The sequence below is a fragment of the Passer domesticus genome, chromosome 4 (genome assembly GCF_036417665.1).
Source record: "Passer domesticus isolate bPasDom1 chromosome 4, bPasDom1.hap1, whole genome shotgun sequence".
NCBI lineage: Eukaryota > Metazoa > Chordata > Aves > Passeriformes > Passeridae > Passer > Passer domesticus.
The window spans coordinates 73,710,320-73,735,372 of record NC_087477.1 but is presented as its reverse complement, the minus strand read 5'-3'; the positions used below and the strand labels follow the sequence as shown (position 1 = coordinate 73,735,372).

Genomic DNA, 25,053 nt, shown 5'->3' with positions numbered 1-25,053 from the left:
TCTGCCTCTCATTTAACACTGTCACAAGGTTATGGGGCTTTTGTGTTATCCAGCTGGGAACAGAGGCTGTCTGAGTAGTGGTGTCACTGTTGGGGCTATTTTATATCATCACAAAGACAACCTAGATGTGCTGTTCCCTTACTGGGGTAGCTACCTGAGAAGCTGTTTCCTCTTGGATGCAGACAGAGGACAACTTCTGTCTCTTTCTTTCTCTCTCCCTTCTACACATACATGCATACATAATTTCTCCCATATGGCCTTTTCAAATTAAGAACAAATTGTTTCTCAAAACTGATGCAAAAAGAAAGAATACATTGAAATAGGACAAGAAAATAAAAAAGGTGGCAAAAAATTGGAGAAAAATTGTTCTGATTTTTTCAGATGTACAGTGAGTTTTATAGTATCCTGCAACAATATTCTGGGCTCAAAGAACCCAGTAGGGATGACTTTGTTGGATTTCTCCTTTTGCTTTCAGTGGAACTTTGTTAATGTGATGAGTTAAACGTGAACACAACTTCCTGTGGGATGTGAGTCCTCTGCTGACCCTTTCCCATTGACAGGCAGCAACCCTGTAACACCTCATGCCAGACACCTTTCAGTCTTATTTGCAGCTTATGAGGCTGGAAACAGTCACTTATTGAAGGCTCAGACTTGCTGTGGTGGGCTTGCAAATGTGAGCAGTGCCTCCTTAGCCTCTGGAAACACATATACTCCTGCTACCTTTTCACATATAAACAGGCATATGCTTATATAATTTCAAATGCTCACAGCAGCCATACTAAACACACGTATTTTCCCAATCAAGATCTTACAGTATTCATCAAGGATGCTGTTTTGGTGGAAACTAGGGACTGTAGAGACTGCTGCAGTACAATTAAGAAAAGGAAAAATAAAGATGTTCTTGTCAATAATTATCCCTTAATAAACATAGTCCATTTAGTTAACACATATTAGGTAAGTACTTGAGACTTTTATTCTAGCAGCTGCATCATTCATTAAAGCTACACATTCATCTGTTCTAAATATTGACCACAACTTATTTGATTTAATGGTGAATGGACTGTATTTGTTGGAAAATAGGGTAAGAATCAAATTCCTTTTTTAGTTTCACTCCAGGAGGAGATGTGTCATGCAAATTTCAGTGTACATCAGAACTGCACATAATTCAGCTCTAATCAATGTATTCTGCAAAGGCTAGGAACACATTTAATTTGGATCTAATTTTAAGAAAGCACCATGAAAGAAGGAAACCTCAAACAAATTATATCAATTAATTTGAAAGTACAGAGAAAAGCAACCTTTTTTCCCTGATTCTCTTATGACAGGTGAAGAGAGGGAAATTAAATTATATTAACCAGTATGGGGGGAAATGGAATGACTCATGGAACTGATGTTACGAAAAGAGCTTTCCACTTCTAGGGCACTTGCTAAAAAGTGACCCATTGCAAAAGTGAGTAAGACTGGCTAATACCCATGAGATTTATCAATATGTCCTGTGAATAGATCTAGTACTGATAGATCCTGACAAGCACAGAGAAATATCTTCTCACTTCCACAGTGACTGCAGGTGTGTTATTGTTTTCACATTACATTCAGCTAATGAAGCTTTAGTGAAGTCAGAGTCCATCAAGTCTTAGCAACAATTTTTTTCTTATTATTCTTTTGTTCTTTTTTTTTTTTTCTCTTTCTTTTTGGAGGCCTATTTTATTAGGATTTGAACTATAGAGCCTTTGAGCAAGCAGGGCTACTACACAAATATATTCTTTCTGGAACAATGAGACAAACAAGCACGCTGATAGTAGTATTGTGACAAGTGACATCCTGTTAGTCCCTAAAGAAAAGATTTGAGGCCTGACCCATCAGTCCAATACAATTCTGAAAGACTTCCTGTGGCAGAATTCCAGTAGGCACATTTAACACCTGTGGAATAACTTTGTCCTAAAGATCTTCCTAAAGTGGAACAAAGATAAACTCCACATGTGTAAAGCCCACACATTCCTTCACTAAGCCTCTACTTTTCAGGGGAAAGATTTGGAGCAGAAATATGGAGCTCAGCCATGCTGCAGTACTGCAGACTGAAATTGCTTCAAAATTGCCTAAGTACTATAATGAGGAATCTCAAATTTCAACAGATAATCTTGTAGCTGTATCAAAATCTACACTCACAAAAATCTTTTGAGTCATATTTCTGTTTATGCAAACTAGATATATTCATACAGTCTCCAAAAATTGATCTCAAAATTATTCCAGAAGACAATATTTTATTTTGAAAGATGGAGGGCAACAAAGCTGGTGAAGGGTCTGGAGCACAAATCTTATGACTGGCTGAGGGAGCTGGAGTTGTTTAGCCTGGGAAAATGAGAGACATGGAGAAACTTATCAGTCTCTGCAACCACCAGAAAAGAAGTTGTAGACAGGTGGGGTTCAGTCACTTCTGCCAGGTAACAAGTGACAGGATGAGAGGAAATGGCCTCAAGTTGTACCAGGTGAGATTTAGATTGGACAGTAGGAATAATTTCTTCACCAACAGGTTTGTCAAGCATTGAAATGGGCTGCCCAGGGAAAGGTTGACACTTCATCCCTGGAGGAATTTAAAAGATGTCTAAATGTCTTTTAAATGTAGGGGTGGCACTAGGGCACATGGTTAAGTGGGGACTTGGCAGTCCTGGGTTAACAGCTGTACTCAATGATCTTGAGGGTCGTTTCCAGCCTAAGGGATTCCGTGATTTTATTCTTGATATTCTTATTGGAAATGGAAGTGCACAAGTACTGGAAGATGACAGGAAAACAAAAAATCATTCACAGAAACTCAGCCAGTTTCAGTTGACATACAATTCTAAAAATAGTTATGTATGGATGTGTCAATGCTTTCTCTTTCTCCCACCAATTCATTTTACTTTTTTTCCTCTTCCACAGTGTGAGGCAGCATGTAGAAGCAGAATTCTGGATTGCAAAATTTGGCTTTGGAATCAAGCTGGTTGGTTGGTTGATTTGTTTGGGTTTTTTTTCCTAGAGTGCAATGCAAAAGTGTGAAGGCAAAAATATGCTATTCTACTAAGCAGCAAAATATATTGATTTCAGTGAAGTTTGTGTCAGGAGGTAAACAAACACTAACTAGCTTTTACACCCAGAAGCTTTATAACTATAAAGCAAGTCTGAAATATTAATGGAGGAATACTGTTGCCTCAAGCAAGTGGCACAGATACTTGAATCTCTGCCTTTCATAACTCAGGGACAAGTTCTTCAAAATATCCAAAATATGTCTGTTCTTTCCCCAGACTGGCTCTTCAACAGAGTTACTCCTTATTTAATTAAATATTCAGGACTTGGGCTATAACCAGAATTTTTATATTTTGTGAAGGTAGAATTCTTCTGCAGCCTCCAAAAAAATAAAATGGTGAGTGGAACCATATTGACTGTAAGAGCACAGATAGTCACTTACCATTTTCTTGTGTTTTATCTCTTTTTAAGGATTTGGTTATCCATATATTTTTAACCTGACAGGAATAAAGATTAAAGTACTTTTTTAATTATTATTTTTCAGTGCCTCACAAACACAGTAGTTCTTACTAAAAATGCTGTACTACACCAGATTTTTATAAAATTTATCAAAGCTGCAGGCATGGGGATAAAATTCCCAGGAGCCTTTTACTGGCATTTTCAACAAATGTGACAATGTTTAGCACTTTCAGGGGCCAGAAAGAATTAAATGGCATTTTTTCAGAAACTGCTGAGGCAATTTATTTAGTGTTGTGGTGAAGTACCAGGAGCCAACACATGAAAAACCAGCATGAGTTATTTTGCTGTACTATTGAAATTCTCCTTTTCCTGCCTTACTTGTTCAAAATTTCTCCCACATCTTACAAAGATGGTTTGATTCTGTTTTCCCTGAGTCAGTGCAAATCCAGGATAAGTCTCTTAAAGCTACTGGGAAACCAATGCAGTGGAAATGAAAGCAATCAAACATAAGACTGTAAAACAGTATGAAGCTTCTAGGATGAGGCCATTTTGATTATAGTTATTTATTATAGAGAGCACTCTAAGCAAGCACATCAAGAAAAAATTAACCCCACCTTGTGCAGTGGAAGGGCTGATCTGCCAGGGATCTGTGCTGAGCTGCTCAGGGCCAGATGCACAAAGCCCTTTGGATGGTTGCAGAGGAAGGAGCACAAGCACACAGATGAGAGCTCTGCCCTAAGCTGTTTGCTCAGGAGCAGTTTAAGCAGATGCTGGATCAAAAGGGCAGAAAAAGCTGGGCTGGACAAGTCACCTTGGTTTGAACTCACACATGACCAGAGTGGCTGCAGCAATGCAGGACAATACTCTCTGGCATTATGGCACTATGCTCTGGGCTCTGAAAATCCCCTCCTACAGGATAGGCACAACTTAACTTCTCATGGACATGCAGCAGACCAGTGCTCACAATTCAGGGTAACAGCTCTGTGTTGTTCACCCTGCCCCAGCCCTTTAACCTTCACACATTAACAACATTATTCTTTCTACATCAGGATCTTGCTCGAATCCCTTGGTTTGCCTTTCCCCAGCCCCTCACTGCAGAGATGTTTCTTCACACCCTCACTAACAGGTACAGCTCCTTTTGGTGAAGGTAGCCAATGAGCACCATCTGCCTTGAGGAATAAATAGCCAAGATATTTTCTACAGCAATATCTAGGCACTGTCCTCCCATCACACCCATCCTTTTCCTCTGCCTACCCACCCATCCACCCACCCCCACATCCATCCGCAGGAACATGTTTTTGCAGAAAATACTCTGGCTCAGAGGCAACTCCACTCTAAGAAATGGAATTGGCAGGTAATAAATAGGCCTGCACTATGTTTCTTTCATAGAAACACTCAGGGGCTAAGGCTTTTAAATGTGAACACAGGTTATTATGAGTGCACAGCTATCTTGGAGCCTCTATTATCATGCACCTTTCACTGTGTGTTTCACTGAGTGTATTAAAAAAAACCCCAACACCAAAAAGCCCCTCTTTCAGTAGGGTAAAGAAAGAAAATCAAGAAACTGCCAGGACAAAATTGACACTGTATGATGCAAACTCTGTGCACTGGCATAGCAGGGGTTCCCAGATCAAGTGAGTTGCTTAGGAACAATAACATGGAGCCCCCAGTCATCCCCTCCAAATATGCAAGAGAGGCCTAGTCCTCCTCCAGAAGCATAGAAGAGAAATATTTATACCTTCCCTTGAGTCTCACTCTCATCCTTACCTGGGATGGGCTTTCATCTCTTGGACACAGGACAAGTTATTCCCCAGTCCTGCCGGGAACCCCTCCACAAACAAATGCTATCAGAGTCAGTAAGATCTTCAGAAATTCACAGGAATGGGGAAACAAGGCACAAGTGCAAAAAATGGCTCTCCAAATCCACTGCTCCTACACCTCCTGCAAGCACCTTTGCCCACCTGTGGGGCAGGCTGCAGGAAGGGTTCTCTTACCCCAACAAAGTGATGGAGTGACCTCGTCCTGGCCTGGGTTTGTGGTGGCAGAGGCTGAGGGACCCCTGGGCTGGACTTCTGCCACACAGAGGTTTTTTCTTGCCATGTTTTTTCTTTTGCATGCTGCTGCCTCAAACCTTGGTCTGTGGAGGAAGATGGGAAGGAAGGTCTTTCACAGAGAGATGGAGAAGAAATGCCATGAGCTCCCTCTCACACAAGGGCTCTGGGAGATGATCTGCAGCTGAAGCTCTCTGTTGTACCTCGCTGCTCACAAGTACCCCAGCTCTTACCCTGTGAGCCCAGTGCTAATCAATTTCTCTCAAAACAACATTTTTTCCTCCTTCTGCTGATGAGGTCCCTCGAGTTTTGTAGCTTCTGCAATTTCTTTGGAGATGTGTTCAAATTAATAATTTATTCTGAATTCTGATTTTTTTTTTTTTTTTTGTAATTCAGTTCATTTTTTGTACCTCTTAAGGTCATTTAGAATTTTGTATCTCTCTCTCATGGATAATTGTTTTCATTAACATAGCAGTAGTCTTGGAAACAGCTAAGCAGAGCTTTGTACCCACCTTCCAGCTTTATGCAATGAGTTAAGCAAGTAAAAATATGCTGTTCTGATATGTGTTGCCATACACAGGGCTGTTCTAGGAAACAGGTGTGTAGAGCTGTAGTGAACTCTCCCTGCCACTCCAATGCACACTCAGCTTCTGGTATTTTTGACACAGCAATTTCAGAAAAAGGTAAAGCATAATCTGAAAAATGCCTTTAATTCCCCCCAAAAAATGTTCCAGGATTTGAGGAAACTCCCTTATTAATTGAGCTAATGAAGCTGCAAGTCTAAAATAAGAAATTTTTGGGTTTAATTCCTAAATCTGCCTGAGTAATCCGGGGTAAAAATTCTGCCTTGTTTTAATAGATCTGGTCCTTATGTGTTTGATATGCTAATTGCTGCTAGATTTTATATTTGTTCAGTAGAGCAACCTTTCACTGCACATTTCCATGGAATTTTTTCTCAACATTATTTAATAATCCTTGTATTTCAGCATTATATGTCTCTGAAACTGTGTCCTCATTTTTATCGCGTTCCTTACTGCATTTCTCAAGCTAAAAACTCCACCAGTTTATTTTGAGAAAGTTTCAGGTGCTGGGCTTTAACTTCTCACAGGAGTAGACACAAGGTAGGGATTAAAACCTAAAACAGAATCCCCAAAGTCATTGACAGAGCTGTTATGTATGAAACTGAATTTCATGAGAGTCAGTGGACTTGAGATATCTCAGTAAAGGACATTGTTCTGCTATCTTTTAAAGGTAGAATTCCTCAAGTATGCTCATTCAAGCCAGCATTTCTCAATGTTTATGAAGGGATATATCTCGTAAAAAGGTCCCAAGAGCAGCCATTATGTTCATTTTGTAAAATTCTCTATGTTCTTTGAGATTATCTATGTGCTATTCCTTTCCGATTATATTGTATAATTGTATTCAAAAGCAAGGTGTCTGCTAACTTTAAATGGGTTTATGCATAGCCTTAAAAGTTGTGCTGTCTTGTTTTTAATTAGACAATGTTAAAAATCAATGATCAAGGTATATTAAGAGGATTTATAGATCATCAAACCAAATAAAGGGAACAGCTGTGATGATTTCTTTTGAAATTCTTTCAGAAATAGGTATGCAATTACCTTGTTTGTACTACAGCATGAGTAAAAATTCAAACTTTATGACAAAAAAAAAGGGATTATGCAGGGAATCTATTGCAGGGGACCTACCACATTTGTCCTGGCTAATTTCTCTCACTGCTAACAAAGATATGGCTCATGTTTGAGCTTCAGAATTAAGTTCAGCTAGGGGATGGCTTATACGCTTCCCCACCAGATTAAAGAGCCAGTAATCTAAATTCTGTTACTCTAAGCAGGGAGATTAAATCCACCAATTCCCAGTACTTAATTTGAGCCCTCTCCAGTTCAGCATGTTCATTAACAGGGGAAATCACAATCAAGCACATCCTTCCAGATGCCCCCTTTGGTAATACCCACCACACTGATTATGGAGCAAAATAATCTGCTATAAACTGAAGGTTTATATTAAACAACATTTGTTTGCATCTGTGGCTGATGTCAAAGTTACCTGGAGATTCATGTTGCAGCACTTTCTTCCAGAGTTCAGAGGGGTCCTTCTTTACAACATAAGGTAAATTAAATGGTTCTGTAAGTATGGGTTTACATTGGCTGTTTTAAAGCATTCACTGCACATTTCTTTTTATTTAGCTGACTGATCTGGACCACTGTAGGTCATATACCAGTCCTCCTCATTGTCACTTGTCCCCATTTTCTTTTTTGAGATGAAGTCAGTGATCTTCTGTTATCTCCCAAATCTCTGATCAAAGTGTTAAATATTACAGAGCAAACCAAATTTTCCATGGTATTCTCTAAGAAACCTAGTAATTTGATAGTATTTCTCAGCTTAAAATTGCCTTTTATGTAAATTGACTTCTAAAATAACTAGCTCACAAATAAAAACTGACAACCTTATTATGGAAAAAAATAAACCAGACAAACAGCGAACAAAACTTTCATTAAAGTAATGATTGAAATCTGGCCATTTCTACATTCAGATTCCCTAGATTATATTTTTGAATATAAGGGACAAGCAGAATATTTCTGCAGAGTATGAGGAGCAATCCTGTAACACAAATAGCAACTGGAGCTCAAAATACCTGTGTGCACTGTTTGTTAAGACCAACATTTTTGAGATACTCTTAGGGGAGGATGCAGACATCAAGAATTTGAGGAGCCCTTCTTGAATTTGGGGTAAGCCCAGTTGTGTGTGTTTGGATCTGATTGAATTCCTGGTGATTCCAGGTGAGAGCAGGACAAGGTGCAGACCGAGGAGGGGTTTCCCCTCTCTCCCAGCCAGGTGATTGCTCCTTTTTCTCCCTCCTGCTCCGCTGGCCCTGCAGCCTCCTGGCAGAGCTCAGCCCAGCAGCTCTGCTGAAGCCTCAGTTTCCTGGTTCCCAAAGCACTCAGGGAGATTAAACTGGAGTGACTAAGCATGCACCTTACTTTTCCAAGTATTTATCAGAAAAATAACAAACCATCACTTCTAGTTGAACAGATAGTATGTAACTTTAAGTAGCAAAACCAAAAATAAATCAATAAAAAAAAGGAAAAATGTTTAAATCCAAAATATTAATTGTGGGAGAAGAATCTATGTTAACTGGGAAAATTAGTGTCTAAGTGGTCCAGTTTGAGGGTTTTTTGAGGGTTTTGGTGGTTTGGTTTATTTGCTTATTTGCATTTTTAAATCTTTCTGCAGTTTTGTTTTTTTTTTTTTTTTTTTTTTTTTGCTAGCACTTTCCTATGTCTTTGGATGGTACAAGTACAGAAAAAAAAATCAGGATTTTAAGTATTTTTTTCCTCTGAGAATGCACAAATTGGGGCACACTATGAATAAACTGCAGCATCCCAGTTCTTTCATCATTGATTGCCTTTAATTACACTCAATTTATAGCATTAGTGCTGCAAAGCAAGGGGTGTCCTGTTCAGAGTTCTTTTCAGCTGGCTAAGCATTAATGGATGATGATTAACAAAAAAAACCCTCTATTCCTTGCCAGTCCAGGCTAAAAGCAAATTGGCAATTTGGCCAATGTGTGTGTTTGTCGTCCACATATCTGAAAAAACAAGCAGCATTAGTGGTGTTGCTATATAGATGTGTGTTGCATTAATTAGTAGACCAACCCACGCACTCTTTTTCTTGCTTTTTTTTTTTCAAATTAAATTTCAGTTCCAAAACTGTTTCACAACCATTTGGTCAAGCTGAATGGTCAAGTTTGACCATTGGTCAAACAACATTGGAGGTTTGTTTTCTATAAAACTATGTGAATATCCACATACCAGCTGGTAAATGCTGTACTTTGTCACCAGCTGGTTGAGAGTTGGGTGGAAGATGGGGCAACAAACAGTCAGAAGTTAACAAATAAGGCCATAATAGGTAAAGACACCTGATTTGCTATGGCATTTCTCACTAACTTTGTTTGGAGCCCACTCGGTCCATTTCTTTCACCATGGTAGAAACTGAGCATTTGCAGTCACTTACCAGAAGGGTTTCCCATCGGATTGCACCAACATTTCTCCTCTCTTTTAAGTGGGAAGCAGAAGCATCCCCCATACACATCAGTTAGAGTTTACATTGCAACCTCTGCCAGCTTTAGCACAATTTTTAGATGGTAAAAGGCTGCAACCTTTGTAAATGCTATAGAACACCCAAGATGCAGATGTAACAAGTTTTTGTGCATGGTGAAATAAGATTACTAGGAGTGAAAATATATAGAATGTCTTCTCTTATGTCATGCTACACAGTTGCCAGTTACTATCAGTAGAACCCAACTATTTATGCAATATTTTGTAAGTAACTCCCCTTTCATTGAAGAGGAAATCAGTTTTACCACAAGCTGAAGATTTAACATTTGGGAGTTTCAGATGAAAATGGACATATCATAAGGCTGCGTCAAAACAAAACTGCAATGAAATGATGGTAGAATGACTCTTAATTAATGTGCTCTTTATTCCAGGGACTGTGGTTTTGTTGGCAAAATACATATTTTGAATTCTAAGAAAACTCTCAATATATATTTATTTTTAAAATATAAAGGTTATAAATATAAAAAAAAATGTTTATTTTTACTCTTAGGCTTATCAGTGTATTTCAGTGGGCCTGTAGTGGAATAAAATGGCTATAAATATTTTCAAGGAGGAAAATGTCTAATACTCCTTCTTTTTAGAAAATTCTACAGGTTTGGTTATTTCATCAGTCAAGCATAGTTCAGTTTGTTTGTTTTATTCCTCTGAATTTCCTTGGATGTGCTTGGGGTAATATGAGCACTGCAGTCCTTAGGAAGGATATAGTCACTAGGAGGGAAAAGGCATCTCTGTTACTTTCTGTATCTCTGCAATGGCAAGAGCTGGCTCAGGGCTGCACTGTCCAAACTGCTGTTCCACCACCTCACAACAGAAGAGCCATTTGATTTTTCATGTTCCATAGGAGAAAGATAATGATTTCAAACAGTAGTAGTAGAAATAATTCTGATCAGCACAGTTAGTAACTAATTTTTTTTTTTTTTTGTATCATATTGCAAGGTTTTGTATAATGCACTTCTTGATTATTGTCAATAAATCTTTACACATTTCTAGTCTTTCTTCCCTCACTGCATTATTTCTATGTTCCTTGGGTAGGTTTTTATTATTTTGTTTTGCTTTGTTTAGTTTTTTTTTTCCTGTCCAAATTAATCTCATTTCTAATCCCTTAGCCCTATATTTATAATCTTTCTGGGACTTCTGATCTTTAGACTTCAAAAAGACTAATCAGCCTCTGAAGACTTATATATATGCCTCGGTTTTTCCAGATTTGGGTCTCTCTTTCCAGTTAATATTGTTTATACTCATAATATAATGAGATGTGGATAGTTGGAGTCCCTACAGTATATGCCACCAGCCACATATCTTCAACATTGTAGAAGGAAAACTCTTTATCACCGCCACATGTTTACAATTTGCCAGGCAGTTTCCAGCCCACAGGAGTATGCTGCCATCCAAACCAATCTGAATTAATTTAGCAGTAAGATTTCATGAAACACACTGCCAAATGCTTTACTGAACTCTAAATATGCCACATCCTTAATTTTCCCTTCACACATTTATATTAGAATGGCTGGTGAGGGAAATTTTATGAGACATGCATATTTAAGCATGGAAGCCATTAACTTTTGCTTACAGTTTCACTTTGATTTACAAAGGCATTTAGGGACCCAATTTCCATTGGTGTCCTGTTGTGACTTGGGAATAAACATTCTTGTATCAAAAAAAGAAACTATATTTTCAGAGCAAGTTGTTCTTCCTAGCCTTTCCCTATTCAGTTCCTTCCCAGCTATGTTAGAAGAAGAAAATGGAATATCCAGTGGATCCTGGAATCATTTCAACCCATAAAAGTGTTTCATGTCCTCATAGGTGTTTTTTTGTTGTTGTTGTTTTTGTTTGTTTGTTTGTTTTTGGGTTTTTTTTGGTTTTTTTTGGTTTTTTTGGTTTTTTTTCCATCTGCTTTGCAAACAGGTAATAATTCCTGGGGTCCATGTTTTGGGAAAAAAAATCTCATCAAAGGTGCTTTTGTTTCTCATTAGTAGTACTAGAAAAGATTGTTGTGACTTCAGTGGTTCCTGCAGGGAAGATGAAGCAAAGTGCACAGTAATCCCACTGGACTGCTGTGTCAGTAGGGAATATGTTTCACAGGTAATTTTGAACAGCATGGGTTAAAATGGGGTAAAAGTAATTAAATAATCCCCTGATGCCTGAGTGCATTTAAGGTCAGAGCTCTGACAGGGCACGACTATTTGGCTGAGTCCCACTGCTGCTCTTGCAGGAGGAGATTAAAAGGAAGATAGTTAAGCAAGTGCAACTTTTAAACCACTCTGGCTCTTAAAGTTACTATAACTGCCTTGATGCAGGGTTCATTATCAGTGTGCAATTAAAGTAATGGACTTCAGTTACAGTTTCACCAAGTTCCCTTTGCACCACCTGGGCAGCATGAATAGGTTGGTCTTGAAATGAAGGCACGAGAGATCTCTTTCTATCTCTTTAACTTCCCAGGGCAGCAGAAAGAGGTTTTGGCAGGAATGCTAACCAACACCCAGCTTCACAGTGCCCTGGTTAGGAGAGAGGATATTGTGGAGATGATAGAAGTGCTTAAAGATGCAGGTGCAGATGTGTGGATTCTAATGAGCACCATGTTGAACATGAGCCAACCATGCATCCTTGCTGCAGAGGGGGCAAATTTTATCTTGAGCTTCGTTCTACAAAATCCCCTCCCCTCTACTCAGCTGGGGTGAGGCCACACCTGAAATGCTGTGTCCAGTTCTGGGCTCCCCACTGCAAGAGAGACATGGACAGTCCAGAAAGAGTCCAACAAAGGGCCACAAAGGTGTTACAGTGGCTGGAGCACCTTTCCTGTGAGGAAACTCTGAGACCTGGGACTGCTCTGAGCCTGAGGGGAAGGTGGCTTATGGGACCACATCAATACACATAAACACCTGAGGGAAGGGTGCAGGGATTATTGAGCCAGGACCTTTTCAGTGGTGCCCAGTGACACCAAGACAAGAGGCAATACACACAAACTAAAAAACAGGAGATTCCCTCTGAATTTCATGAGACTTTTTTTTTTTTTATTGTGACATTCTGAGCACTGGCATAGGTTGCCCAGGGAGGCTGTGGAGTCCTCATCTTTGGTGACAGTCAGATGCCATCTGGACATGGTTCTGGACAACTGGCTTACCTGGCCCTCCTTGAGCAGAGGTCACTTTCCACCTCAGCCATTCTGTGAGTTTGTGACTCTGTGACCACTGGAAAGTATCAGTACACTAGAGCAAAACTGCTGGCAGGATTGTGTTTGTTTCGATAACATTTTTAAACAAGAAGGTCATCAAGGTTTTCTATCTTTCTATCTTTATGTACCTTTCCCAGGTAGAAAGATCATCCTCTCCCTGCTCTGCTGGGACTGAGGTCTCAGATAAAAAGGGAGAGAGATACTTAGACTTCTTTTCTGTCTGATTAATTTTTAATCTCATATCTCACTGATCTGACCTGAACAACACTACAGGTGAAGTTCTCTTCCTCCACCTTCTCTTTAAAAAGAAACTCACAAATAATAGTATTTACTTTCAAGACTCCTTTACTTTCAAGTCTCTCAAGATGGAGACAAATGTTGAAATCTCAATTTATGCTTGTGAAGTGTTTATTCCCTGGTCATCTGCATTCATGACTTAGAGGCTGTGTGCTCCCCCTTCTCAGGAAGTTCTATATCTGTTTGATATGCTAATTTCTGCTGGATTTTATATGTGTTCAGTACAGTTACCTTTTATTGCATTTTTCCATGGTTTTTTTCCAAACACTGTTTAATTATGCTTGTATTTCAGCTGTGAAGCTGTGTCCTCATTGTGATCACATCCCCACTGTATCTCTTGAACTAAAAAGAATGCCACAAATGTTTTGTGAAACTTTCAAATGCTGGGTTTTCATAGGAAGGGACCCTAGGTTGGGATTAAAACCATCAAAACTCCTGAAGTCATTGACAGAGTTAGCACACATGAAACTGAATTTTACAAGAAATCAGTGGACTTGAGATATCCCAGTAAAGCACATTGTTCTGATCTCTTTTTAAGGTAGAATTCCTCAAATGTACTCATTCAATTCAGCATTGTAGATAAAAGCATATTGCAGAGGAAACATTGGGTCAATAGTTTAGCTGTGTGCTTCAGCAATGTAAACAAGGCACAAGAAGACACAGTTTTGTACAGAAATAATGTAGATGACCACATCTGAGAGAAAAAGAAGAAATAAACAAACAAGGGAACAGACTAGTCATAATATAGACAAGACTCTGCTTGATGATGGTTTTCATACTGGTTCTGGAAACTTTTATACTACAGGGAGTCTTGCTCAGCGGTCCATTCCAAGCCTGTAACCTTTCAGCAGCAGGAGTTTCCACTTGGATCAGACTGCCAGGCAGGTTACTGGGGTTCAGCCTCGGTGTGCAGTATGAAAAGGGCCCAGTCCCTGAGGTTGCTCTGCTGCTCTTCACCTAACAATTTTCCTCTTGCTGCAGCTGTCTGGGCAATGGTGATGGTCTTGATGCCTGTGCCTCTCCTCCCATGCTACACTGTGGCTGTGGTCCTTCCAATTCACTGATAAAATTAGGAAGAATTTTCTGACTGCAACATGTGTGAGGGGACAGGTATAGAAACTGTGAATTTATGAAACCTCCTGGACATCCACTCCATGCATGTGTTGTGAAAGCAGGGGAGACTGATGGCATTCCACACAGACCTGAACAGAGCAGCATTCTCTCAGCTTGGTGATGATGGTCTGATCTAAATTACTCACAAATTCTTGAGCTTTTCCCAGCTAGTGATCATGGTTTTATTTAGATATTTCATGGTCTCCAGGAAAATATTTTTTAAGTTCACCTATATATGTGTTAACCTCATAAATCTGGAGTCTTCTGCATAATTCTTTGTGCATTTTTTCCTTGTGATCTCCACCCAGGAGAGTGTTATCTCCACTGAAAATACGTACTTTTTTGTAATTCAGGTTTTTACCATTTCTATTTCTCTCTATATTGCTGTAATAATAAGCACAACCTTCTGTGTCTGACCAGGTTTTGGCATCGCTGGTTTCTAGTAGCTGTGTACAGATTGAAAATTTTAGGGCAGCTAAAAGACATTGGCAAGAGTCATGCATACTTAAAAACAAGAACAGGAGTCCTTTAAAAACAATTGTCTTAAAAAGGGCTTATACACAGAGAAAATAAATATCTACAGCTAAAATGTTCCTGTTTCTCTAACTTGACATTTTCCCCCTCAAAATTGCTACCCATTTTTTTATTCCTTACACTAGATATTAATACTTTGTTTCTTTCTTATTTATTGATATTAAAAGTTATTGGGTTTTTTCTTGATAACAGCCAGGCTGGTTGGATATAAATCCATGGCAGCTGGAGAGCCTGGTGTTTTGCCTAAGCACATAAGGCTGCCCAGCTTTTCTCTGAGCCATGCAGGGAAGTGTGGCTGTTCTGTCTGACCTACAGCCTATGTCAGAGTCACCTTCTGCCCATCTTTTCTTATTGGAGACAGTAATTTAGACTATCTCTCCTTACCATTTTTAATAGAACTAGTAAAATCTTAAATATGGACAAAACTTCTTTTTCATTTTTAGTTAAAACTAAATTTTTTAGATGGGAAGTGAGAGACAAGTAGCATCAGGGCATTTTCTTGGGAAAACATGTAAATTGTTAAGAAAAAAAATCAAGTAAAATTTCAGGAGTAAGGAAAAAAAAAGTCTTCATATTTTCTTGGGTTTACTCTTCCATTCCCTGATCTGGAGAAGGAAACTGAAATTTGTCAGAGCCTGGAAAAAGTGTGTGCAGGGAGAACCAAAGAAGTAATGATCTCTATGTGAATATCTTCCAGGTATGACCATCCTAAATGCCTTTGAAAATTGCATTTTTCCATGGATAGTGGATTTGCCTTTAAACAAGAATCAAATCCCTTCTGGTTGGGTGCTGCCCTGCCTCCTGTCCACAGAGCACCTGAGCACAGTGTCCCCAGTCCTGCACAGAGTGTCCCCAGTCCTGCACTGCAGCTCTCAGAGCATCCCCCCTCCAGGCATTTTGGGCAGAACTTGACTTACTGTGTGAGACAGGTGCTAACAAATGCTCTGGGATGTTGTAAAGCCTGGCTCTGATATTGAAAGCGGGAACTTGCCTCACCATAACTTAAGAAATGAACAGCTAGGCAGGGTCTAGGAGGCAAAGCAACTGGTTTGGGGGACAGGGGAAGAAAATGAGATGAAGAGCAAGTTGGCAGAAGGAGAATAATGAGCCTGTTTATTAAATTGATACCATGTAAGATCATAGAATCATAGATTCAAGATGACTAAAGGTGACAGAATCTGGATTAAATAATACGATAATCAAAGCATTTTTATTAATTGGAAAGCCACCAAGTTAGTTGTAAAGTCCCAAGCATGCTAACATTAACAATGGGGAGCAGATCAATTGCCAGTTCAGGAAGCAGCACTTTCACAACTTGTGAAAATGCCAAGAAACACGTGGCCACGACATCATGCTGGGAAGTGTCCTTTACAGTCACACAGATTTATACATTTGACTGCTATTTCATAGTGCAGTTATTGTCCTTCTTATAACACTTCTTAAATTCCTGCCTGCTCCATTCAATCACCTCCTTATTTTCCTTAGGTCACTGATATATAAGGGCTCTGATGTGCAACAAAAGCTCATCTCTGTAGAGAACTGTGACTTGAGGAGCCTCTGCTTCCCTTCCCTCTTGCAGACATTTCCTCTTTTGATTTTTTTCACTCCTTGACATGGCATATTTTCAGAGACACACAAACCTCCTGAAAGGTGTTATTAACTTTTGTCTGTACCATGTTAGAAGAGACTCCGTAGCTTAGAGGAATTATTTTTTTTTTCTGTGTATTGCTATTAAATAATTTTAAAATGAAATTCAAATATTTCCCCCACCTTTTTTTCATGAATGCAACTGGTAAGAAGGTACAGTTGTCTTTTTCCCTGCCTGAGGCTAATTGCCAGCAAGATCTTATTGAAATCTCCCTTTCCAAGCTGCTGAGTCCAGTCAGTGAGGAAACACAGGGCTCTCCCACACCTCCCATGCCTTTACCCTCAGAACAGACTCTGGGTTGCAGCATGTGGGGTCCCAGGACCCCACATCTTTCCCAGATGTTAAGATCTAAGCATGCGGCTCTCACTGTTGGATCCTCTATTTTGTCAGCTGTGTAGGGAGGTTCTCCCCACTGCTAGGACACTTTGAGACAGCATCTGGAAGGTCGTCAGGTTCTATTTGTTTGTTTTCATTCCCCAGGCTGTTGTTTAAAGACACAGCCTAGCTTCCAGAATAAACTGAGAAGTGAGGTTTTGGGGCTGATTGTGAATGTATATCTGTGTTGTAAATAGAGGTGCGTGTTTGTGCTTTTGTATTCCAAAGAATTCCTGAAGTTCCCTATTTTCTGAAAGGGGACATTATATTCAATTCATAGACAGATATGTGAATTAAAAATAAAGGGAACAGTCAAGCAAAAGGAAATGTGGAAGACAAGATATCCCTATGGCAGGTCCAGAGGCAATAAGAAAAGGCTCCCCTCTATGTATAGACAATATTTTCCTCTTCAATCACAAAAATTCTTATTTCTTAAGGTTTAAACCAACTGTACACCAGATTAATGTATTTTTACTGATTTTGGTTTTAAATTTACAAACCCCAAAACTGTAAATTAGTAATTTGCAAGTCAGTCCCCAGTTGTTCTAAAAATATGGTTGTATTAATGCCTCAAGAGTTCTAATAGAAGACCTAAATACAATTCATAGAGTTGAAACGTGAACTAAGAATTTCAGGATATTTTAAAAAATATAATAAATTAAGTATGGGTCTCTTTTGTTCATTATTGTTTTACAGAAGTTTTAAATTAAAAAAAATATGACCTTTTTACTTTCTTTAAAAAAAACTTACGTCAAAAAACTGCAGCAAACCATAAAAATATGAGAATATGAACACACAACTTCATGAATTTTCCACAGAATTTTAAAAACTCTTGTTAAGAATGTATGGTCTATTTTATATCTTCAGGAGCTTACAACTTGTTTCATATCTTAGATATTTCAGAACCAGGAAAACAAATCCAAAGAATATCAAGAATCTTTGGGTGAACTTTTGCTTTTGAGAGGACATTTTTTGAGCAATAGAACTTGGGGGAACAGTCTCACCCAACTTTAAAATGTTTTTTTCTGAGGACCTATGTCTGAGTCCTTGATACAAACACTCTTCCTCAGTCCCTGTCCTGGCAGAGATTTAGCACATTTTACGACCCAGGAGTGTGGGGGGAAGCACTGCTGTTATCACTCAGCAGCATGCTGGGAGATGTAAGTTGTTAGCAATAAGTGATGCAATTAAGTATTTCTTGGAGTGATCTTCATACATAATTATGGCTCCATTTTGAACCACGCATCACTAATAACACTGTACCTGCTCTGTAATTAGGTGACTACCTTGTATTTCTGATGTACTCATGAGCTGTACAGCAAGAACAACCTACTTCCACAGCACTGCAGAAAGCCATCTCTGACTGAGACACAATAGACACCATCTAGTCAATACAAAATGTCTTTTACATACTGTTTCCAGAGTTAGTAGTGATCAGAACTACTTTTTCCCCTCCCCAACAGTATAATTACATTTAAAACTTGAATATCTTGTGGATTTTCAACAAACATTTTAAATGCAGCACACAAGGTCTGGCAGTTCTCAAGTGCACAAACTGGTTCTTGTCTGTTATACACATCACAGTGGACCCTACAAAGAGACCTCAGCAGCCTTCCATGGCAGAGGCTGCTCACACAGAGCACCAGAGACCCTGTACCTCTCTTCATGGTGTGTGACCAGGTGGGACCTACCACATGTGGAGGGAACCCATAGGATCTATACACCCATGATTTATTCATAGCTGCACAAGACATCTGTTAACTTTCACTGAAAAAGTCAACTAATGATTAGCTTGAGAAAGACAAAGATATTGGAAGATGTACTTATTATAGAAAGCACCTCAGTTTTATAAAAGGCTCTCTGTTTTGTTTTTTTGAGAAGAGTAGGACCATTTTTCTAGAACAAGTTGATTGACAAGAATGCATTTTTCAAACACATTAAGATTTGTGGTTTGTTCTAGCATTTAACCAATTCAATTCCTAATGCCAAGACTGTTAAAGTCATGTATTCTTCCCCACATGCACCAAGACCTTGGCAGAGCACCATTCTCCAACCTCTTCTTGCACTCTCAGGTTTTGCATCCACTGGCACTGCACATCTTCCAGCACTGATCATGTGGAGTGAATTTACCTCATGTAGGCACAGCTGTCAACATGAATGACTGGGAAAAAATGTCCCCTGAGAAGTGTCCAGAGCGAGGTCTCCTCCTCTAACTAACCCTGTTAAGACAAATGTTCCTGAGCTGGGGAGATCTGCTGCAGGCAGATGCTGTTTGATTCTGCAGCAGGAACACAGCTTTCATCTTGTGATGCTTCTTCTCCCCCACACTACCCAGCCCAGTGCTGGTCACTCTGACCTGAGGGTGCCTGGAGAGAAAAGAACATCTTTGTTTGTATTGCCTGCCTCAGCCCCGAGTGCCATATTTGCAGGTGCCATAAACATTAATAAGAGCAGTGAGTATGAAGACAGACTGCTGCTCCGCTAGTAATTAAAGGTTTTTCAAATAACATAATTTCCTAGTTAACATTAGAAAGGTGACTCAGAATTGCTATAAATGTAAACATATGGATGTGGGTGCCTCTTTCCTGATATCAGCATTTTCCTGAAAGCAATTTAAATGAGAGAAGCGCAAAAGGAATTTATTTTTAGAGTGTGCTTTCCATAAGTGTTTATAGAGCTGAATGAAGTAATGTAGAAGTTTTTCAGAATAAAAAGTGCAATCACCTTGAAATGCACACTAATATGAATTTTAAATAGAACTCACAGCTCCATATTACCACAAACACTTTACAAAATACTGAGCTGAATGACAGAGCATTATCTGAACCTTTCCAATTTATTCTTTATAACCTGAACACTGGCATTTTTGTGAGTACATTGGTTAGACCTCCACAGAACTTCAAATGTCACAGCAGATGCAATGACATCCCAGTGCTTGTTTGAGGTGAAAGACGCCTGATAAAAGGTTTTGCTGTGACCAAGGAAGATTTTACCTTGTGTCCTAAGCTATCTGCCTTTCTGCTTGCTCTGACTGCAAAGATCCAAATGTATTTGCACAAATGCATTTTAGTCAATGTAATAATTTAGCACGTGGGACGAACTGAGGTACTGGCTCACAAGCCTGACCACAGGCTGGGTTGTGATGCCCCTTCATCATCAGGGACTCCTCATGTTTGGGTATATGAAGAAAAGAAGGACAGTGATGTCTTAAATCCGGAGATCCTGTCTGGAAGCACAAACATAAATGAATCTTAGAATATAAGGGACCCGAACTGTAGTTTATAGAGATTCTCTCACAGAGTAACATATGGAGGGAAGGTCCTGGTGAAGACAGTGGCTTAGTTTGATATCTTGTAGATTTATTTAATTTCACCAAGAAAGCTCTTATGGTTGAACACAGACTTTGGAAAAACTCTAAAGGCCTGAAGGAAGAGTTTTTCAACGGAATGAGTACAATATACCCTGGGGACAGCGTGCTGGGGAAGAAATGTGATTGCTTCGCTTATGTTACCTATGGAGTTTGAGTTATTGAAAAAACGAAACCACAAATTTAAAAGTTTAATCATACCAATAATTTACATTGAATCAACGTAGCTCAGGCATCACTGGAAACGTTTGCTTTTATTTCAGCAAGTTTGGAATAAAATCTTCCGCATCCTTATCAGACCTGTTGAATAATCACATTGACTGAAAGTAAAATTCCAAGAAAGATTACAATGCCTTGGACTTCATACAAGGATTAATCTCTTTTTTTATCCATGTTCTTCAAATGACATGATTATTATAAAATTCACCAAATACTATCTCTTCAAGTATCTTCAGGTCTTTTTTGAATCAAGGGAATATTTTTACCATTTGTGGTATTTCATTTATTTTTTCCAGCAGTGATCAGCATCAGGTTTAAGTGCAACTGTAGAAACTTTTTTTTTAAAATAAAACCAGAATAAAAAAGGAAATTGTTAATGTTTTACTAAGAACAGTTATGAGTAATAGGAATATACAGTGCCTAATTGCAGTTTTGCTATTCACAGAATAGAGAAACAAAGTCCACCCACTTGCTGAGGATGAATGGGTTGATGCTGTAATAGAGACAGCTGCATGTGGCAAATCAAAATTTAGATTTTAGGATGCAGAGATTGCATCAGTGAAGGTGGAGGCAAAACTGCTGTTGTGCAGGTCAGAAAGTTTTCCAGAAGCCCACTGGGTTCCTATGACCTGGTTTCCCGCCAGGATTGAGGACCTTCAAAGAGAAACCCAAAATGAAGAAGCCTTACTTGTTTCCAAACATCACCTTTCACATCTTCCAGTGCAAGCAAAACCTGTGGGGGATGCCATCAGTCAAGCCAATGTTGAGCCAATGTTCCTTAGCAGGAATCTGACTGGTAGGCAAGGAGAAGAATGAATAATCTGCTTGCTGTATTGTCAGTTTGTAATCCATGGTGAAATTGGAGTTATCTCAAACTAGACTGTTCCTATGATAAAAGGATAATAGAAAAGGGCTTTTTCTGGCCATCCCATCAGATGAAATTAAGCTTCATTTTGGGGGATGCAAAATCTGTATTTTAAGTCTGAAAAAGAATGTTTGTTTGGTAGCACATTGTGGGACAGAAAAAGAGAGAAACGGAGGCTTCAAGGCCATACTGACAAGATGTAATAAAACTTAACTATAGTATCTTCAAAGTACAAAAGACACGCAGCCCATTTAATGCTCTTTCACTCCAAACTCAGCTGTCCTCAATAGCAGTGCTGAGCTGAGCTGAAAAGTCATGGAGGTAAAGTTGATGTTCTCAGCTCCTGACTTTGGAGAAGCCCAAGTCCTCTGGCTGACCATCTTTTCTGGTAATATTTGGTACACATAGGTTAGGCAATCATCAGTCAGTTCAATGAGGTGCTCTGTACCATGGTCTGCAGGAACTCTTCCCATTCCCTACTTGCACAGCCTACGTTCCTAATTAAGCTACAATGAATATCAACCTGAATTAGACTTCTTACTACTGGGCAATTATAAGATGGGATTTATTCTTTTACAGTCTTCTGTAAAGCCCAGAAAAAATAAATGCTGCTCCTGAAAATAGCTGTGTATGACCCTAGGCACCCGAGTAGTCCCTTTGACTTCACTGAAATGGCTTATATGTGTGAAATCTGTCTTCAGCTGAAGTTAGAAAAATACTTCACAATCAATAAAGTATGATTGCTTCCTTTTTTTCCAGGTGATAGTGTTCCTCAACATCCACTAACAACACATATAAGTCAATCCAAGAGAACATTGCACTTCTCCTGTAACTATTGATAGGATGTTTGTTTGGTTTAATTTTTCTGATAAAATTGTATTTTTGCTTCTTTGATACAGTTTTAAAGTTCACTAATGAACTGGATATTGTCCTGGAATGAAAAGAAATCTGGTTCTATTATTCCATACTCAGTTCATCTGGTTCATACTGTTTGTCACCTTCTTCTCTCCTATTTTTGTCTTTTTTCCTGAGGATCTATTCTCTGCATATATGCACAGCAAGTTTTCCTGGGATGTTCATTAATGATTAACTTTATTTACAGAAAAACCATCCAGACAGAGCAAGTCATGTTGAGATCAGGCGTAGGCAAGATTTCTTGGCAGGAACTTGGCATGGCTGCATCATACAAAAGCCTGGGCTTCTGAAGAATTTGTTTGTATTTGAGGCACAAATATCTTTCAGTGAAAAAGAAATTCTTGCTTTCCAGTGTACTTTAATAAACTGCAAAACTAAGTGAAGCCAGTTTGAGGTGACTATAAGGATAAAATTAAAACCAAAGTACATCCTGTGGAGATGGCATGTGGAGCATCCATTTGTAGTGCAAAGGGCCCCAAGAATCATTGCATTTGCTCTGTACAGCTCCCACGCTCTCTATAGAAAGGAAATTTAAAAAAAAGTTTTGATGAAAGAATGACTGGCAGGAATTATGATTTTGATTTCTTGAAGTGCATGCTTTAAAGGAACAAGACCATGGTGTATTCACCAAGCACATTCAGTTGTAGCGATGCTCCTCTGTGCCAAATTGCAGCAGTCAAGGAAAAGTTTTGAATTTTCTTTATGTTTCTGTCTGACACCACTCTGGATGGCCACAGGGAAAAATGTTTGGGTTTTTTTGTAACAGGACAAAACCAGGATGGAAATACTGATTGCAATTTCAACCTTGTCTTGAAGAAAGAAGAGTATTGTCCACTGCCCCTCAGAAAAAAATTAGTGGGCTTCAGCTCAAGGACAACTGCTGCTGGCAAACATGTCCACTCTTAAATTACTCAATCCAATTTATACTTAAAAAAAAACCCCAAACCAACAAACCCAAAAAGCAGTAGTTTCTTCTATTTTCTTGTGTCTAATAGGTTGTAATGTATCAAGTCAGTTGAAGATGTTAGAGATGTTAGATGAATGGTTAAAGATGTACACTTGCCCTGGAGACCCTGGGGGCTTCTGTGCCAGCTCTTCTGAGGAGCCCATCTGAGTCTGGCATAAACATGCAGGGAAGCCAAGCCTCCCTTTGGCTTGTCCACCAGATAAGTTGACAGTGTAGCAGTTGATTAGAGAGGTTTGACATATTTATCATCAAAGTGGACTTTCAACCAATTTTTCATTTTTCTCATGTTTCTTCTCAGAGTTTCACTGAGTAGCTGAAAATCACATGCTATGTGCTCTCAAGTAGCTTATTATCATTCTTAACTCTTAATTCTTAATCTACATGGACTCATATTTCTTTAGAGAAAAATTAAATCCACTGATTTACTCAAATTTCAAGGGAAGAGGAACAAATTAACAATTATGCTTTCATTTAGTGTCTTGGGTAAGGCTGCAATAAGAGCACATCAGTTTGCCATTTCCTTCCAAGCTGGAAGCAGGTGAAATTGTAAAGGAATGTTCCTTTACGATATTTTGAACCTTTTTAATAAAGCTATATAAATTCCTTATGCTGTGAGATTTCTGTCACACAAAGTGTTTTGTATCTCAAGAAACTCAAGGAGATAAATTTTCCGGTCTTGCAAGAACTGTGTGAGCCAGAAGAGTAGGGGTAAGTTTTTATTTGCAAAACAGATGATGCCCCAGAATCTCTGGTGAGCATCTGTCTGCTGCTGGATGCAACCTAAGCTGTCTTTTCATCCTCCCTGACATGCAGAGATGGAGTTCTGTGGCAGCCCAGTTTCCTACCCTGTCACAAGGGTGTGGGGCATGTCCAGCACAGACAGAAATAGCAGCTCAAACTGGACTGCAGTTGCTTTCTCTTTAAAACCCAGTCACTAACAGCATAATGCACCAAGATCAGAACGCCAGGAAGGATGAGGTGTGAATTGATATTTTTCTCTGCTTTTTTGTTGGGATTGAGCAATAGTGTGAAGAGAGGCTCGCTCAGAGGAGATGGGGAAGTGTGCTGCTGTCTCCTCATGATACAGACAAACCAGTTCTGTGGGCCTGGGCTCTAAACACCTGCAAGAGATTTTGGATACAAAGGTAAGAAACCCACCTTGGAAATAACTTGGAAGAGGAACACAAACTAAGGACTATTTGTGTCCTAAACTCATATGGAAGGCAAATCATCAAGCCGTTTTCCGCTTCTTTCCCCTCCAGGAAATTTTATGACACAGCACTCATAGTGAGATGGGAAATACCCCATCCCATAATTGTACCTTTCCCATGGCCATTCTGGATGGCTGCAGCTGTGAGTTTCTTCCTCCTTCAGACTGAAGAAGGACAATAAAGGTACATATATTCTATAAGAGTTATCGCCATTAGACAGCTATAGAGGATGATAAAATATGCATCCTAGAGAAAAAAAAAGAGAGAAAACCCCCAATCCTTTTCTAGTTCCTGCAAATAACCATCAAGAGTTATCATTTACATGGTAGAGAGATTAGCATGGATTTCAGGTTGCTGAAGACCTGAGCCAAGCTAAGATTTGGAGAAATAAACAATTTCAGTGACTTTCCTATCACCAGTTTGTCATAATATCTAACTTCAGGCATTTTCTTACCAGCTGTGTGGGGTTTTCAGACCACTCAGAGGTTTTGTATAGACAATATAAAAGATTTGTAGCCTATAGATATATATGTATGCAATATATGTGTATAGATAGATGTAGATATGCATATAGATATGTATGTATGCAAATTATACACATAAAGGTGTTACCAACCTAACTCTAGGTGATATCTGCAGCATAGATGCTTAAAAACATTGTACTGGTATAGTCAGGTTTTACTCTTCATCCAATGCACATTTATAGAAATAATCATAGATTATT

The 25,053-nt window shown here is 39.1% G+C and overlaps 1 long non-coding RNA gene across 1 annotated transcript; it reads left to right on the top strand.

Annotated features, from left to right (window-relative positions):
* The first annotated feature begins 18,416 nt into the window (after positions 1-18,416).
* LOC135300099 (uncharacterized) lies at positions 18,417-24,512 on the top strand. The gene is made up of 3 exons (XR_010361980.1): positions 18,417-18,465; positions 24,145-24,263; positions 24,381-24,512. It is a non-coding gene; the product is annotated as an uncharacterized LOC135300099 (long non-coding RNA).
* Positions 24,513-25,053: the final 541 nt, after the last annotated feature.